This window comes from Engystomops pustulosus, chromosome 11 (genome assembly GCF_040894005.1).
Source record: "Engystomops pustulosus chromosome 11, aEngPut4.maternal, whole genome shotgun sequence".
Lineage (NCBI taxonomy): Eukaryota > Metazoa > Chordata > Amphibia > Anura > Leptodactylidae > Engystomops > Engystomops pustulosus.
This window is the reverse complement of record NC_092421.1, coordinates 21,760,783-21,775,732: the sequence shown is the minus strand read 5'-3', so window position 1 is coordinate 21,775,732 and position 14,950 is coordinate 21,760,783.

The window sequence follows — 14,950 nt, the reverse complement described above, 5'->3', positions numbered from 1 at the left end:
AAATACAGTTTTGAATGAAATTTTACATATTTAGCATCAAAACCCCCTATATAACCAACCCATTTTCAAATCTGCACCCCTCAAGCTATCAGAAACAGCATTTACAAAGATTGTTAACCCCTTGAGATCTTCATAGTAATTGAATCAAAATGGAGGTGAAATTTAGAATGGTCATATTGTTCCCTTATACGTTCATTTAGCCCTAAAGATAAAGATTTCCAAAAGATAAAAAGAGAAAACCCACCATACAATTTGTTCTGCAATTTCTCCTGAGTACAAAGACCCCCCACATGTGGCTGTGACTTGTGTTATGGGTGCACAGCGAGGCGCAGAAGGGAAGGAGGGTGCTGCAGCTGCCAGGATTTTAGTTTCCTCATTGGCCCCTTTTGAAGGCTATAAAATTTTCGCTTTTTCGTTATTGGGGCCATGTGATGCCATTTTTTTTGCGGGATGAGATGCTTTTTCCATTGTTACCATTTTTGGGTTTGTATCACCTATTGTTGAAAATTTAGGAACTTTTTTTGAGGACATGAGTAGAAAAGCATCAATTCTGTACTGGATTTTTTACTTCTTTTTTTTTGGTGTTCACCGTATAGACTAATAATCCTGTTATCTTTATTCTATGGGTTGATACGAATACGGGGATACCAGACATGAATATATTTTCTTACGTTTTACTAAATTTGTCAAACAAAACCCTAATTTGGGGAAAAATCTATCATTTATGTATTGCCGTCTTCCAAGTGGCATAACATTGTTACTTTTTTGGCTACGGAGCTGGTTGATGGCTTGTTTTTTGCGGGACATGTTGTACTTTGCACCAGTATCATGTCGGAGTACATATGGTTTTTTGATCACATTTTATAGCATTTTTTGTGGGATTGAAAAGGTAAAAATCATAATTTTTGGAGGGTTTATAACAGTTTTTTTTTATGGCGTTTATCGTTGGGTTCAATAATGATTTACTTTTATTTTACGGGTTGTTACGGACGCGGTGATACTATATATGTGGGGTTTGTGTTATGATTTAGACTTTTTTTTTAGTTATATGTCTCTTTATATGTTTTGGGGCTTTTGGGCATTTTTAGTGATTTATTACTTTATTTTTTTATTGAATAACTTTTTTTTTTTTACTTTTTCACTTTTATACCATGGGACATGAAGAAGCAATCATCTGATTGCTTCTTCATGATAATATTCTGCAATACTGATGTATTGCAGAGTATTATCAGTGTCAGCCTATACACTTGCATAGGCTGGCACTGTGCCAGTAAGATGACGTCACAGACGCCATCTTACTGGCAGTTCTTGCAGGTAACTCTGGGGTCCAGATTGGACCCCAGAGTTACTATAGCAACGATCGGCGCCCCGCGAAAACGGTTCGGGGGGGGCGATCGTGGGGGAAAGAACCCCCAGCTGCATGTTAGATGCCGCGGTCGCGCTGACCGCGGCATTTAACGGGTTAAGCACCCGCGATCGGAGACAACTCCGATCGCGGGTGTTACACTGGGGTGCCGGCTATCAGTGACAGCCGGCACCCCGTGTTTCCCGATGCCGGTTCAGCTCAGATCTTGAGCCGAACCGGCATCAGCTCAGCGTCCGATATATCGGACGCTGAGCGCTAAGTCACTGCGCTCAGCGTCCGATATATCGGACGCTGAGCGTTAAGAGGTTAAATACCTGTACAAGCAGTTTGTGCAAAGTCCGACAGAAAACTGGTGCATGTCCCTTAGTAAATTTGGGCTACTGGTCCAACAGAAAACAAGCCCTTATGCAGCTCTGTAAACTGAAAAATTAAAACGTTCTGACTTTTAGAAGGTGGGGAGCCCATATAGGCTGTTTGTAACAGTACCCAAAAATTTGAACAAAGGGGGAATAGGGGTTATTTTGCACTGCAGAACATCATCTAGTAATGGGAAATTATTTCTGATCATGGACAAACCCTTTCAGTTTTATTAAATGTAACCACAGGAGATATTCATATTTATTCATATATTATTGATATTCAATTAAAATTAACTTAATTAATGCAAAGTTTAACATTGATTCCTTTTTTTCCTGTTATTTTGGGACATTGAGCAGAGCTCAAAGTTTTTCTTTTTTCGGAAAGTTTTGCTGTAACTCAATTTGTTATTATATCTTATCTCCTGAGTCCAATACAGGCAGGAATACCAACATAAAACTCAATTTCATTCATCCAATGGCTGAGGCACATTTCACTAAAGACATCTATAATACATGACTTACAATTTAATTATGATTTTTCTTTCAGTGATGCGATTGACACTTCTGGTATCTCTCACAGACACAAGGCGACATTTCTTTTGATTTTGGGTATTAGCTACAGAAGCCTGAACATGCTGTGAAAATAACAGCTGTTGCAAACTGTATCAATATCAATAATCCACTCTTTAAAACTGCTGCATACAGACTCAATCCAATTTTATAACAATTTGATATGCTCAGATAAAAGGGATATCTGTACCCATGCTATTTGCTTACAGTAAAATTACAGCTATAACCATTCAATATCTGGTTGCTGTCACTGGTGTCCCCACGCCCACGTCTCGGGTATACCTGTGCCTCGCTCCGGTCCCCGGCACCTCCGCGGCCCCCATAATCCCCTCTCCAGCACACCGTTAATTGGTGCTAGCCATTTCCAGGAATTTTATTAAAGCCTGGACCCAGGGCCGGATTAAGGTTGGTGTGGGCCCCTGGGCGCAAAATCTGGTGGAGGCCCCCCAACTTAGGACATGTCCTATCTTTTCTTGGCATACGGCACAGTGCGCCATGTTCCTCTATGGAGAGGGGCGGGGGTGAGCAGCGCTCACCACCTCCTCCTCTACTCGGTGCCACCGTGTGCCCGCTGAGCTTCAGTATGGCGGGCATACGTGTGTGTGCATGTAGCCTTAAAGAGACAGGGGCAGCCCTGTCGCTTTACTTAGATTTATCAGAGGTGTTTGAGAGAAAAATTATTCTAGTTGAATTCAAGCTCAGCTTTATTTTTATAAACTGCTAATGGAAAATAAAGTATGAGCTTTGAATGGTTTGCCATAAATAAAAAGAACAGTTTTGGTCATAAACACTTCTGCTAAATCTCCCCCATTTAACACCAGCACCATCAGGCAAACTTACTATTTTGGGTTTTTTCTTTTCCACTAAATCAACACTGACGCTCCTCTTGCGGTCTGTGTGCCACTGCCACTGGCTGCACCTGCTGGCTTGAGCTGGCTCCGTAAGTCCAAGAAGCTAGAATGGAAAAAAAGGGATGTAGGAGAGATGAGCACAAAATTCTAAACCTGTAGCATTGTAATTGATGTTTGTAACTAGCATGTTTCTCCTGAACTAAGACTTTGTCCTTTATTTTTTGATCCAAGAAAACAGGTTAGAAGAGAGACAACCCTTTCCATGACATTACAGACTGTCATTTTACCTGATCTGCAACCCTGTGATGGTGGCACTTTGTTACAGACTCACAATTTACCGCAGTATTGCAGTATATGTTAGGAGCAATCAGACCCCCTAGTACAAGTGAGTAGGACATCTAACATGTCCCCCCTCAGACAACGACAATGTCCTTTTTCATTTTGGTATTTTGATTTTTCACTCCCCACCTTAAAAGATCTATACGTGTTTTAGTTTTCCTTGTAAAGAGCTCTGTAATGGCTTGTTTTCTGTGTAACAAATTGCACTTCATAGTGACTGTATTTAATATTCCAATGCTGTGTACTGGGGAGCGGGAAAAAATTGTGAATCCAGTGAAAATTATGAAAAACCGCATTTGCGCCATTTTCTTGTGGGCTTGGAATTACGGCTTTCACTGTACGTCCCAAATGGCATGTCTTTGGGTCAGTGCGATCATGGGCATACCAAATTTGTATTGGTTTTATAATGTTTTTTATACATTTACAAAAATGTAAACCTCCTGTACAAAAAACGAATTCTTAATTTTGCTGTCTTCTGGCTCTAATAACTTTTTCATACTTTGTTGTATGGAGCTGTGGGTGGTGTCATTTTTTTGCGACTTTTGATGACGTTTTCAATGCTGCCATTTTGAGAACTGTATGATCTTTTGATCACTTTTTATTGAAACCTTATACTGAGCAAAATGTCAAAAAAGTGACATTTTCAACTTTGGATGCTATATTCCGTTACAGGTTCTACGCCAGGCAGCATCCATGTTAGCGACGAGCATTTGCTCCACACACGGTGAGCATGAAGAGGGTTCAGCCCGTGAGCCTGTTTCATACTCAAACCTACGCTACAGGACTTTTAGGAATGTCTTTTTGCATTAAGGGGTTAATATATTCACTTATCTATAATATGGACTTTAATATATTCACGCCGCCCCTGGCCCTCTGACGTCACTGTAATTCAGCGGTGGCGCCGTCTGCCTGAGCGCCTCCAAAGTAAAAATGCCAAATCACATGTTAAACACGGTCCCCCCATCCCTAAGGCAAATTGAGCAGCCTATTTAGGACACTCTACCGCCAGTAATCTGGTGTTAGATTTCCTTTAACTCTGCGTTTTCTCCCTTGCGACTTTTGTGTCTGCGTTTTTTAGGTGTGTTTTAATTGCACTTTTCAAAGCGGTTGCGTTTTTTTCTTTTTAAGTCAAAAACTCATTGGGGCACATTTACTTACCCGGCCCATTCGCGATCCAGCGGCGCATTCTCTGCGCTGCATTCGGGTCCGGCCGGGATTTATGATGGTAGTTCCTCCGCCGTCCACCAGGTGGCGCTGCTGCGCTGAAAAGCATCTGAACGCACTTCAATACACCGAGCTGGACCAAGTGAAGGTAAGCGCGTCCTAAGCGACACATTTTCGGGTTTTAAATGCGGCGGTTTTTCCGAATACGTCGGGTTTTCGTTCGGCCACGCCCCCGATTTCCGTTGCGCGCATGCCGGCGCTGATGCGCCACAATCCGATCGCGTGCGCCAAAATCCCGGGACAATTCAGGTACAATCGGCGCAAATCGGAAATATTCGGGTAACACGTCAGGAAAACACAAATCGGGCCCTTAGTAAATGACCCCATTATTTTTTAAACTCATGCGATTACTAGCAAACAGCAGAGATAACAAGATCACTGCGTTTTTACAAATTCCAAGACACAACACAAACGCAAACAAACATTTGAAAAACGCATTTGTCACCGGCCTTAGGCTTCTTACAACGTGTTCACACCCAAGTGTAGAACACATTCGGCTTCAGAGGCGGACAGATGAGCACTGCTCGAAATAGGGACGCCTGACCATACTTCGGGTGATGGCACACGTGGCGTTTTGAACATGTTTTTGGCCCATTTTTAAGCAGTCCATCAAAAAACGCATGCGTTTTTGACAGGTTTGACCAATTAACTTAATTCAAACTGGTCAAACCTGTCAAAAACGCATGCGTTTTTTGACAGACTGCTTAAAAACGGGCCAAAAACATGTTCAAAACGCCACGTGTGCCATCACCCTTACAGGAAAGGACAGAGCAAGCTCTTTTTCCGTGGACATTATGGGACAGAGACACACCTTGTGTTCACTGTACTTTTGCCATAGGCATCTATGGGGAAACATATTGTGCGGCCAAATATACATCCCCATAATGTTTGTGTGAAAGGGGCTTATTATCTTATACATTTTGGTGAGGTGAGACCTTCAGTTATAGGTGGCATGGGGAGGGCCATGTGAAGGGTGTCTTTAAGTAAAAGTGTTTTTGCAAAGTATTTTGTACTTACTTCACACTTAGTAGGGACTTCACACTGGCCACTTCTCCTCATACAGCTCACAGATCACTCGCTGTGGGGAGAAGGCGGGCCAAGTGATCTGTGAAGCAACCTAACACTAGAACTTGGTACAGTCAGTTCAGCTAATCAGTGTTAGGTTAGGGTCACGCTGGGGTCAGCACAGACTGGGTCTCTCACTGCTGCACAGTTGCTAAAATCGCGCTGCATGCAGAATGAGCTGGGCGGGCACCGGTCGGTCGCTGCGCTTTGCTCCAGCTGGCAGGCAGCTCTATCACGGAGCTGCTGAGCGCCGCTGATTATTGTAGTGTAGGCTGTAGGCGGGACGTGGGAGCAGGAGTCTGCCGAGATGACTGTAAGTGGGAGCGATGCACTGTAGAAGCGCCGCAGCTCATCGCTCCCAAAGAGTGACAGTCATCTCGCAGGCACGGCACTGGCAATGGCACACCTGAGCCGACAGGGGCACAGAGCGTGAGCGGACACTGCGCCGCTCGCGTACATGAATCCCCGGGACATCTGAGTCGGCAGACATTATCAGAATGGTGGGGGCCCCTTTGGGAGCAAGTTGGTGGGGGCCCCGGGGCTCGAGCCCCGGGAGCCCCGCCTATAATCCCGCCCTGCCTGGACCTGACCATGAGACTGTCTTCCACTAAGGTACCTCGACCTCGGCTGCCACCGCGGGCTAGTCGCTCCTGTGGAACGACCTGCTGATACCGCGCCGCAGCAAGTCCATCCTGCTTTGTGGCGGGCTCTGGTGAAGACCAGGTGCCACTTAGATTCCGGTCCCAGGTGTCGGCTAGTACCACCTCCCGTGGTGGTCCAGAGGATGCACTGACAGTTGCTATTCCGAATTCTGGTGCCTGTGGTGGCCTTAACCTGTCATCAGCAACTGGTCTAATAATTAGTAAATTGTCAAGCATTGTAACACCGTCTAGTTTTTGTTTCATTCATGATGAAATGGTGGTGGCATCATCCAGAAAATCAACTTTAAAATGAGATGTAAATTGGTGGTATAAAGTCAAGGAGGAGGAGAGTTTAACATTGAAGGTTGGGAGCTCTGAACGCCTCCTCCTCTGTGATTGACATCATGCATTGAACTTCTGGTAAGTAGATGCAGGACCATCAATTACAGTAAAGGGGCTTTCTGAGGAAGAGAGAGCTTGATTCAGTGTTAAAATCTCCACCTCTACAACCAATTTACACCTCACTTCAGAGTTAATTTTCTGGATGATGCCACCACACTGGGCCACGAAGGAAACATGATCTGGAAGGTGTTCAGCTTGATGACATACTGGTAGCAGTTTATTAGGTCAATTTCTGATGACAGGTTCCCTTTAAATCAGTTGTGCTACGTTTTATTGTTATGCCCTATGCACAGGATAGGGATTAGCAATGTAATTGTAGGGTCTTACGTGTGATATAATGAGTATCACACACATATACTCTTAATACCACAACGAAGTTTGATACAGCATATTGCAAAATGTTTCATTAAACTGATAATACCATGAATTAGATAATTATTTATTTTTTTAATAATCTTTGCTGGGTAACTTTGTTAATAAAAATTCATTTTAGAATGTTCACAACTTTTTAAAAAGATTTGTAATTTTTTAGTTGATCAATAGCCAAAACAATGCATTTGGAAGATCTAAGGATATACAGTGTTCTTGGGTATTCTGACTTCCTACATTCTTCATTATCCTCTAACACGTTGGATCGGACCATCTGCCCAACAGCCACTTTAGATTTCTCCAAAGATGGTAAATTAGGTTCAAGCCATGGCATGAAGAGCCTTCACAGAATTCACTACTACATTGGGGCAGATGTATTATCGTATCTGTGCCATAAAAGTGTCAGGAATTGTCTTTTTTTTGTGGCGGATAATGTATTTGGATCATTTATAATGTGTTGGCGCCAGAAAGAATGGTTTCTTCCAACAATCCCAACGTTTTTTTTTGGCGCAAGTAGGCGTGGCCTAACTTTTCCACATCATCCGCCACATTTATGTGGAGTTTGTTGGCTTTTTAGGCAAATTTTTTGGCGCAAAACAGACCAGGAAAAAAATGGTCTGAAATTAAAAAAAGGCGCAATCCATGTAAGATTTTGGCGCACATCTCATTTGTGTCGGTATTTTTATGTCGCACAATTGATTAGTTCCGTCTGCGCATTAATTACTTACAGCCGTGGGCTACTTTAATACATCGGTCTATGCTTTCCGCAGTCTGATCTCGGATGTCAACTGGTTGCAACACTATTAGTAAATCCCACCTATTGTCTGAGCTGTGTCTTTGGGGGTAATTGTCTTTTTTACGAGGAATGTTTTTAGTCGGGAGAACCCAAAATCAGGTTTCTTTTGACAATAGCTCTATACCTTGCTCGATTCAGCTTTCCCTCAATCCTCTCTCATCTGCTTACCTCCCCCTTCCCAACATGATGCAGCCAACACCATGAATCAATGTATAGTATTGGTCTGTTCCTGATATTTCCTTCAGACATGCACCTCATGCACCATCAAGTTTGTTTGGACCACCTGCCGACAACCATTTTTAGATCTCTCCAAAGATGCTCAATTAGGTTGAGGGCGCGTTCACACGTTCCGCTATCGTCGCGTTCATAACGCTAGGCTAGCGCACAGTGGGCGGGGCTCGGGCCGATCGCATATGCGTTTCCCAGGAAACGCATGCGATTAATAACACGATCACCCCAAACTCCGCCCCCATAATGCGACGCTAGCGGAATGTGTGAACACGCCCTCAAGCTATGGCTCAGGCTGGGACATTCAAAGGTCTTCACAGAATTCCCTACTACGTTGTCGTAGCTCAGTCTTTTTGAAGATGAATGTTCAACCAAGTCCTAAAGGGAACCTACCACCACGAATCTACCTATAAAGGTAAATCGGGTGGTAGGTAGATCTATAGGACATGCGTATAGCTCTTTTTTTTTTTAAATAACTTTTATTAGTCGAATATGTACATTTTCTAAAGAAGCTACTGTCGCAAACGACCCTTTTGTGGCACAGTTGCATTAGGCATCATGCAGCACAAATCAAGGTGTTTCGTTGTTCAGTCGGACTGCGCACCAGATTTAACATGCAAAGTCCGAAAGAAGTGTGTCGCACGCCCCATGTTGAAGGTGCAACAAGAAAAGTTGGTGCACCAAAAAAAGTTCACAGGAGGGTGTCCATAATTATGTGCCAACGGAGCGCCAAGCCGATATACATTGTCACTCGGGAGCACCTGTTGAGATGTGGGGTCTTCTGGTCGTTAAAAAAAAGAAATCTTTACTCAGGTCCAAAGAAAAGGCTTGCATTTATTTGCACAAAAATAAAACGTGCAGAACAAAAATGCAGATAATTCAGGGGTCAGGTTGCAGCTACCTTGGAACAAGCAGCTCCCCTGTGGTCAGATCAGACACTCTGACCTTGAGACAATCCATGTACACACAGGTGTCATTAAATACCCAACTATTTCCCTTGAGTCTTAAAGGGATACATCCCTGGGTTGCACCTTTAACAACAAACATCACACAAAGATATATTTCTTACTTGATATATATAACACCACAATACACAATATAAAAATAAAGGAGGTGTTTACAATATACACAAAGTAACCAAAGTAAGAAATACATACATAAACCGCATGGCTTCAGCTCTGCATCACCTGGCAGTAATCAGGTGCAGCTATATAACCCCAGCTCACCCTCTGCTCAGGTTTTGCACACACACAGGTATGATCAGGTAATGCTGAGTGGTGACTGCTGAACTGGTTTGTCTGTTGAAACAATAGTGGACAGAGACCAAGGTTTGCTGGCCAGCAGGAGGAAAAAAGAAGAAAAGGTGCAAACAGACAGACAAACAGTTCACCATTCACCCCTCAACAGCGCTTTCACTTACATAATTTGGCCTTCATTAACAATTCAACAGCTGTCATGATACAGATTAGTGTAAAATATTACCCCTCTTTCCCCAAGACCCTCCCCTTCCCTCCCCCCTGGTGGCTGGTGATTATGTACACCATGTATATGGATTCAACTGTTGCTATCATAGGCTCTGGAGTTATCAAACCCCATTTTACGCAATCTGTCTCTAGCCCCCTCCTGTTTCATCTCATAGCATTCCCCCATAATCATACTATCCATCTTTCTCTTCCATGACTGGATCTTGGGCTCTATCACATTTTTCCAATTGTACAGTATGACCTTCCTTGCCATCTAAAGACCCTTCATAGAATAAAGTATCATTTCGGCTGACCCTTTCACCCCAATACTAGTGCACAGAATACAGATCTTAAAATTATATGGTATGGTGCAATCATATGAATGTTGTAAGCATTCAATTACTCCCTCACAGTATTGGGTCAATTTTGGACATCTCCAGGACATATGGATTAGACCAGCGTCCACCAGATTACATCTGCAACACTTCTCCTCTTTCTTCATTTTACAGAATTTATTTAATACTCTAGGGGTATAGAACACTCTGTGGAGCAAAAAGATTTGGGATACTACGTAAGAGAAATTACTTGTTGTTTGGTTGATCATTTTTAATGCATCCACCCATTCATCCAAAGATAAACCTACCGGTACTATTTTCCTGCTGGGGGAGACTTTTCCTCACAGAAAGCCTTATAGATTTTTGCCATTAGTCCCTTTGGTCCCAACTTGGAACTAAGAGTTTTTAGGAGGGGATGCTGTTCTTCCTTATACTCACCACTGGCTACGATATATCCAAAAGCATATCTCAATTGGGCATATAATAGCCAATCCTTGCTACTCAATTCAAAATTCACTCCTCCAAAGGTTTCAATCCATTCACCCCCATTATCTGGTGCACATATACCTTTCTCGTGCCAAAATGTATAACCCACGATAGGTGCCAAGGTCCAATCCCCATCTCCCCATAAAGAAATTCCACTCCATTTCTATTTTTTACCTTATCCCACACCCATTGCATAATAATAATAATAATTAGAGATGAGCGAACACTAAAATGCTCGGGTACTCGTTATTCGAGACGAACTTTTCCCGATGCTCGAGTGCTCGTCTCGAATAACGAACCCCATTGAAGTCAATGGGAGACTCGAGCATTTTTCAAGGGGACCAAGGCTCTGCACAGGGAAGCTTGGCCAAACACCTGGGAACCTCAGAAAAGGATGGAAACACCACGGAAATGGACAGGAAACAGCAGGGGCAGCATGCATGGATGCCTCTTAGGCTGCCTAATCGCACCATTATGCCAAAATTATGGGCAACAGCATGGCCATGACAGAGTGACAGAATGAAGCTAGATAGCATCTAAAACATCCAATAATTGACCCTGACACTATAGGGGACGGCATGCAGAGGCAGCGGCAGCAGCGGCAGGCTAGAGAGTGGCATGGCGACATACCCTAAATGGACTCAGGCTTCAAACCAATGGGTGGCAGAGAGGAACCAAAGGAGGTGAGCAAGAAGCGCTCAAATAATATCGCTACATGATAAAAGTTTGCCAGTATATTTTGTGGATTACACAGCAGGGTGGCGACAAAGTTAACATGGAAGCCATGAAAACAACCCCAAATTCTGCCTGACACAGCTCGTTTGATAAGGGGACCATGTATGCTTACAGTTCATGCCAGTCGCTGCACTTGCTGCCAGTCTCCTTTCGAATAGTTTAAAATAATAATAACCCTCATCCATAAAGCTCTGTATAATGCTGCACCCCCCTACCTCTCCTCTCTTATCTCAGTCTATCGCCCAACCCGTGCTCTTAGATCCGCCAGTGATCTTAGATTAACCTCTACCCTAGTGCGGACCTCCCACTCGCGTCTCCAAGACTTCTCTAGAGCTGCACCAATTCTATGGAATGCTCTGCCCCGGACTATCAGACTAATACCTAACCTCCAAAGTTTCAAACGTGCTCTTAAAACCCATTTCTTTAGGCAAGCCTATAACACTCATTAACTGCATGAAGTTTTAACTCTTCTACTAACCCGTCCTGTGTCGTCCTCCCATCTGTTATCCAGCAACCAACAGGCACCAGACTTCTCTGCAGTCCCATTCACCCTGGACCTGGTATATAAGATGACGGCTGAGTGTTTCAAGCGACAGCAATTCCATTTATTATATTTTTTTCTATTCCCTAAGAAGAATGGCTTGACCATTAAATATTCTTTTACCTCGTGTTACCCCATCATCTTCATAAACCGTAAGCTCTGGCGAGCAGGGACCTCACTCCTGTTGTTCCATACAAATGTTGTGCTCTGTTACATTACATTTGTATTTGTTTCCTATGATTTGTAAAGCGCTGCAGAATATGATGACGCTATATAAATAAAGATTATTATTATTATGGAGGCAGTGAACTAGTAGTAGATTAAAGGTGCTGCAACTATGTTAGTTGGATCTTGTGATGGAGCTGGCGCTCTGCAGCCAGGCGAGCTTTCGCCAATCCAAGCCCCTGTTTCTAGGCTACTCCCCAAACAGCACTTCTAAGAACCTTTTGTATAAGATCAAGTGTAGTAGCGTTCTTATAAGTTTAGGATATGCCGGGTGAGGGGAATGTAAACAGATGCGCAAGAAGCGCTGAAATAATATCCCTAAATGGTAAAAGTTTGCCAGTATATTTTGTGGATAACACAGCAGGGTGGCGACAAAGTTAACAACTTTGATGTGGAATCCATGAAAACAACCCAAATTTCTGCCTGACACACCTCGTTTGATAAAGGGACGATGTATGGAGGCAGCTATATGGACGACTTTTGGAGGTAGCAATGGAGACAACGTGTGGAGGCTGCTATGGAGACAATTTAATTTGGATAGTGCCTGTATGTGGCAGTCCCAAACATTTTTCAAACCAGAGGAGCAGGTAGGTGGCCCTCCAGTAAAATGGAATAGATTGAGTGCCTGTATGTGGCAGTCCCAAAAATGTTTCAAACCAGAGGAGCAGGTAGGTGGCCCTCCAGTAAAATGGAATAGATTGAGTGCCTGTATGTGGCAGTCCCAAAAATTCTTCAAACCAGAGGAGCAGGTAGGTGGCCCTGCAGTAAAATGGAATAGATTGAGTGCCTGTATGTGGCAGTCCCAAAAATGTTTCAAACCAGAGGAGCAGGTAGGTGGCCCTCCAGTAAAATGGAATAGATTGAGTGCCTGTATGTGGCAGTCCCAAAAATTGTTCAAACCAGAGGAGCAGGTAGGTGGCCCTGCAGTAAAATGGAATAGATTGAGTGCCTGTATGTGGCAGTCCCAAAAATGTTTCAAACCAGAGGAGCAGGTAGGTGGCCCTCCAGTAAAATGGAATAGATTGAGTGCCTGTATGTGGCAGTCCCAAAAATTGTTCAAACCAGAGGAGCAGGTAGGTGGCCCTGCAGTAAAATGGAATAGATTGAGTGCCTGTATGTGGCAGTCCCAAAAATGTTTCAAACCAGAGGAGCAGGTAGGTGGCCCTCCAGTAAAATGGAATAGATTGAGTGCCTGTATGTGGCAGTCCCAAAAATTGTTCAAACCAGAGGAGCAGGTAGGTGGCCCTGCAGTAAAATGGAATAGATTGAGTGCCTGTATGTGGCAGTCCCAAAAATGTTTCAAACCAGAGGAGCAGGTAGGTGGCCCTCCAGTAAAATGGAATAGATTGAGTGCCTGTATGTGGCAGTCCCAAAAATTGTTCAAACCAGAGGAGCAGGTAGGTGGCCCTGCAGTAAAATGGAATAGATTGAGTGCCTGTATGTGGCAGTCCCAAAAATGTTTCAAACCAGAGGAGCAGGTAGGTGGCCCTCCAGTAAAATGGAATAGATTGAGTGCCTGTATGTGGCAGTCCCAAAAATTTTTTAAAACAGAGGACCGGGTAGGTGGCCCTCCAGAAAAATGGAATAGATTGAGTGCCTGTATGTGGCACTCACAAAAATTGTTTCAAACAGAGGACCGGGTAGGTGGCCCTCCAGAAAAATTAAATGCATGAAGTACTATAGCAAGAGCCAGTGGGCCCTGTCAAAAAATAGCCATTTTCCTCTGCTTTACTGTACAAAGAGGAGGAGAAGGAGGAAAATGAGGAGGAGGAGGAGGAGTGGATCAATTATTCAGGTTGAGCTTCCTTCACCTGGTGGAGATTGGAAATTCTGAGAAATCCAGCCTTTATTCATTTTAATAAGCGTCAGCCTGTCAGCGCTGTCAGTCGACAGGCGTGTACGCTTATCGGTGATGATGCCACCAGCTGCACTGAAAACCCGCTCGGACAAGACGCTAGCGGCAGGGCAGGCAAGAACCTCCAAGGCGTACAGCGCCAGTTCGTGCCACATGTCCAGCTTTGAAACCCAGTAGTTGTAGGGAGCTGTGTGATCATTTAGGACGATGGTATGGTCAGCTACGTACTCCCTCACCATCTTTCTGTAAAGATCAGCCCTACTCTGCCGAGACTGGGGACAGGTGACAGTGTCTTGCTGGGGTGACATAAAGCTGGCAAAAGCCTTGTAAAGCGTACCCTTGCCAGTGCTGGACAAGCTGCCTGCTCGCCTACTCTCCCTCGCTACTTGTCCCGCAGAACTACGCACTCTGCCGCTAGCGCTGTCAGAAGGGAAATACTGTTTCAGCTTGTGCACCAGGGCCTGCTGGTATTCATGCATTCTCACACTCCTTTCCTCTGCAGGGATGAGAGTGGAAAGATTTTGCTTGTACCGTGGGTCCAGGAGAGTGAACACCCAGTAATCGGTGCTGGAATAAATTCTTTGAACGCGAGGGTCACGGGATAGGCAGCCTAGCATGAAATCTGCCATATGCGCCAGAGTACCAACGCGTAAGAATTCACTCCCCTCACTGGCCTGACTGTCCATTTCCTCCTCCTCCAACTCCTCCAACTCCTCTTCTTCTGCCCATACACGCTGAACAGTGAAGGACTCAACAATGGTCCCCTCTTGTGTCTCGCCAACATTCTCCTCCTCTTCCTCCTCCACCTCCACCTCCTCCGATATGCGCTGAGAAACAGACCTCAGGGTGCTTTGGCTATCAACAAGGGAATATTCTTCCCCCGTCTCTTGTGACGAGCGCAAAGCTTCCGACTTCATGCTGACCAGAGAGTTTTTCAACAGGCCAAGCAGTGGGATGGTGAGGCTGATGATGGCGGCATCGCCACTGACCATCTGTGTTGACTCCTCAAAGTTACTCAGCACCTGACAGATATCAGACATCCACGTCCACTCCTCATTGTAGACTTGAGGAAGCTGACTGACCTGACTACCAGTTCTGGT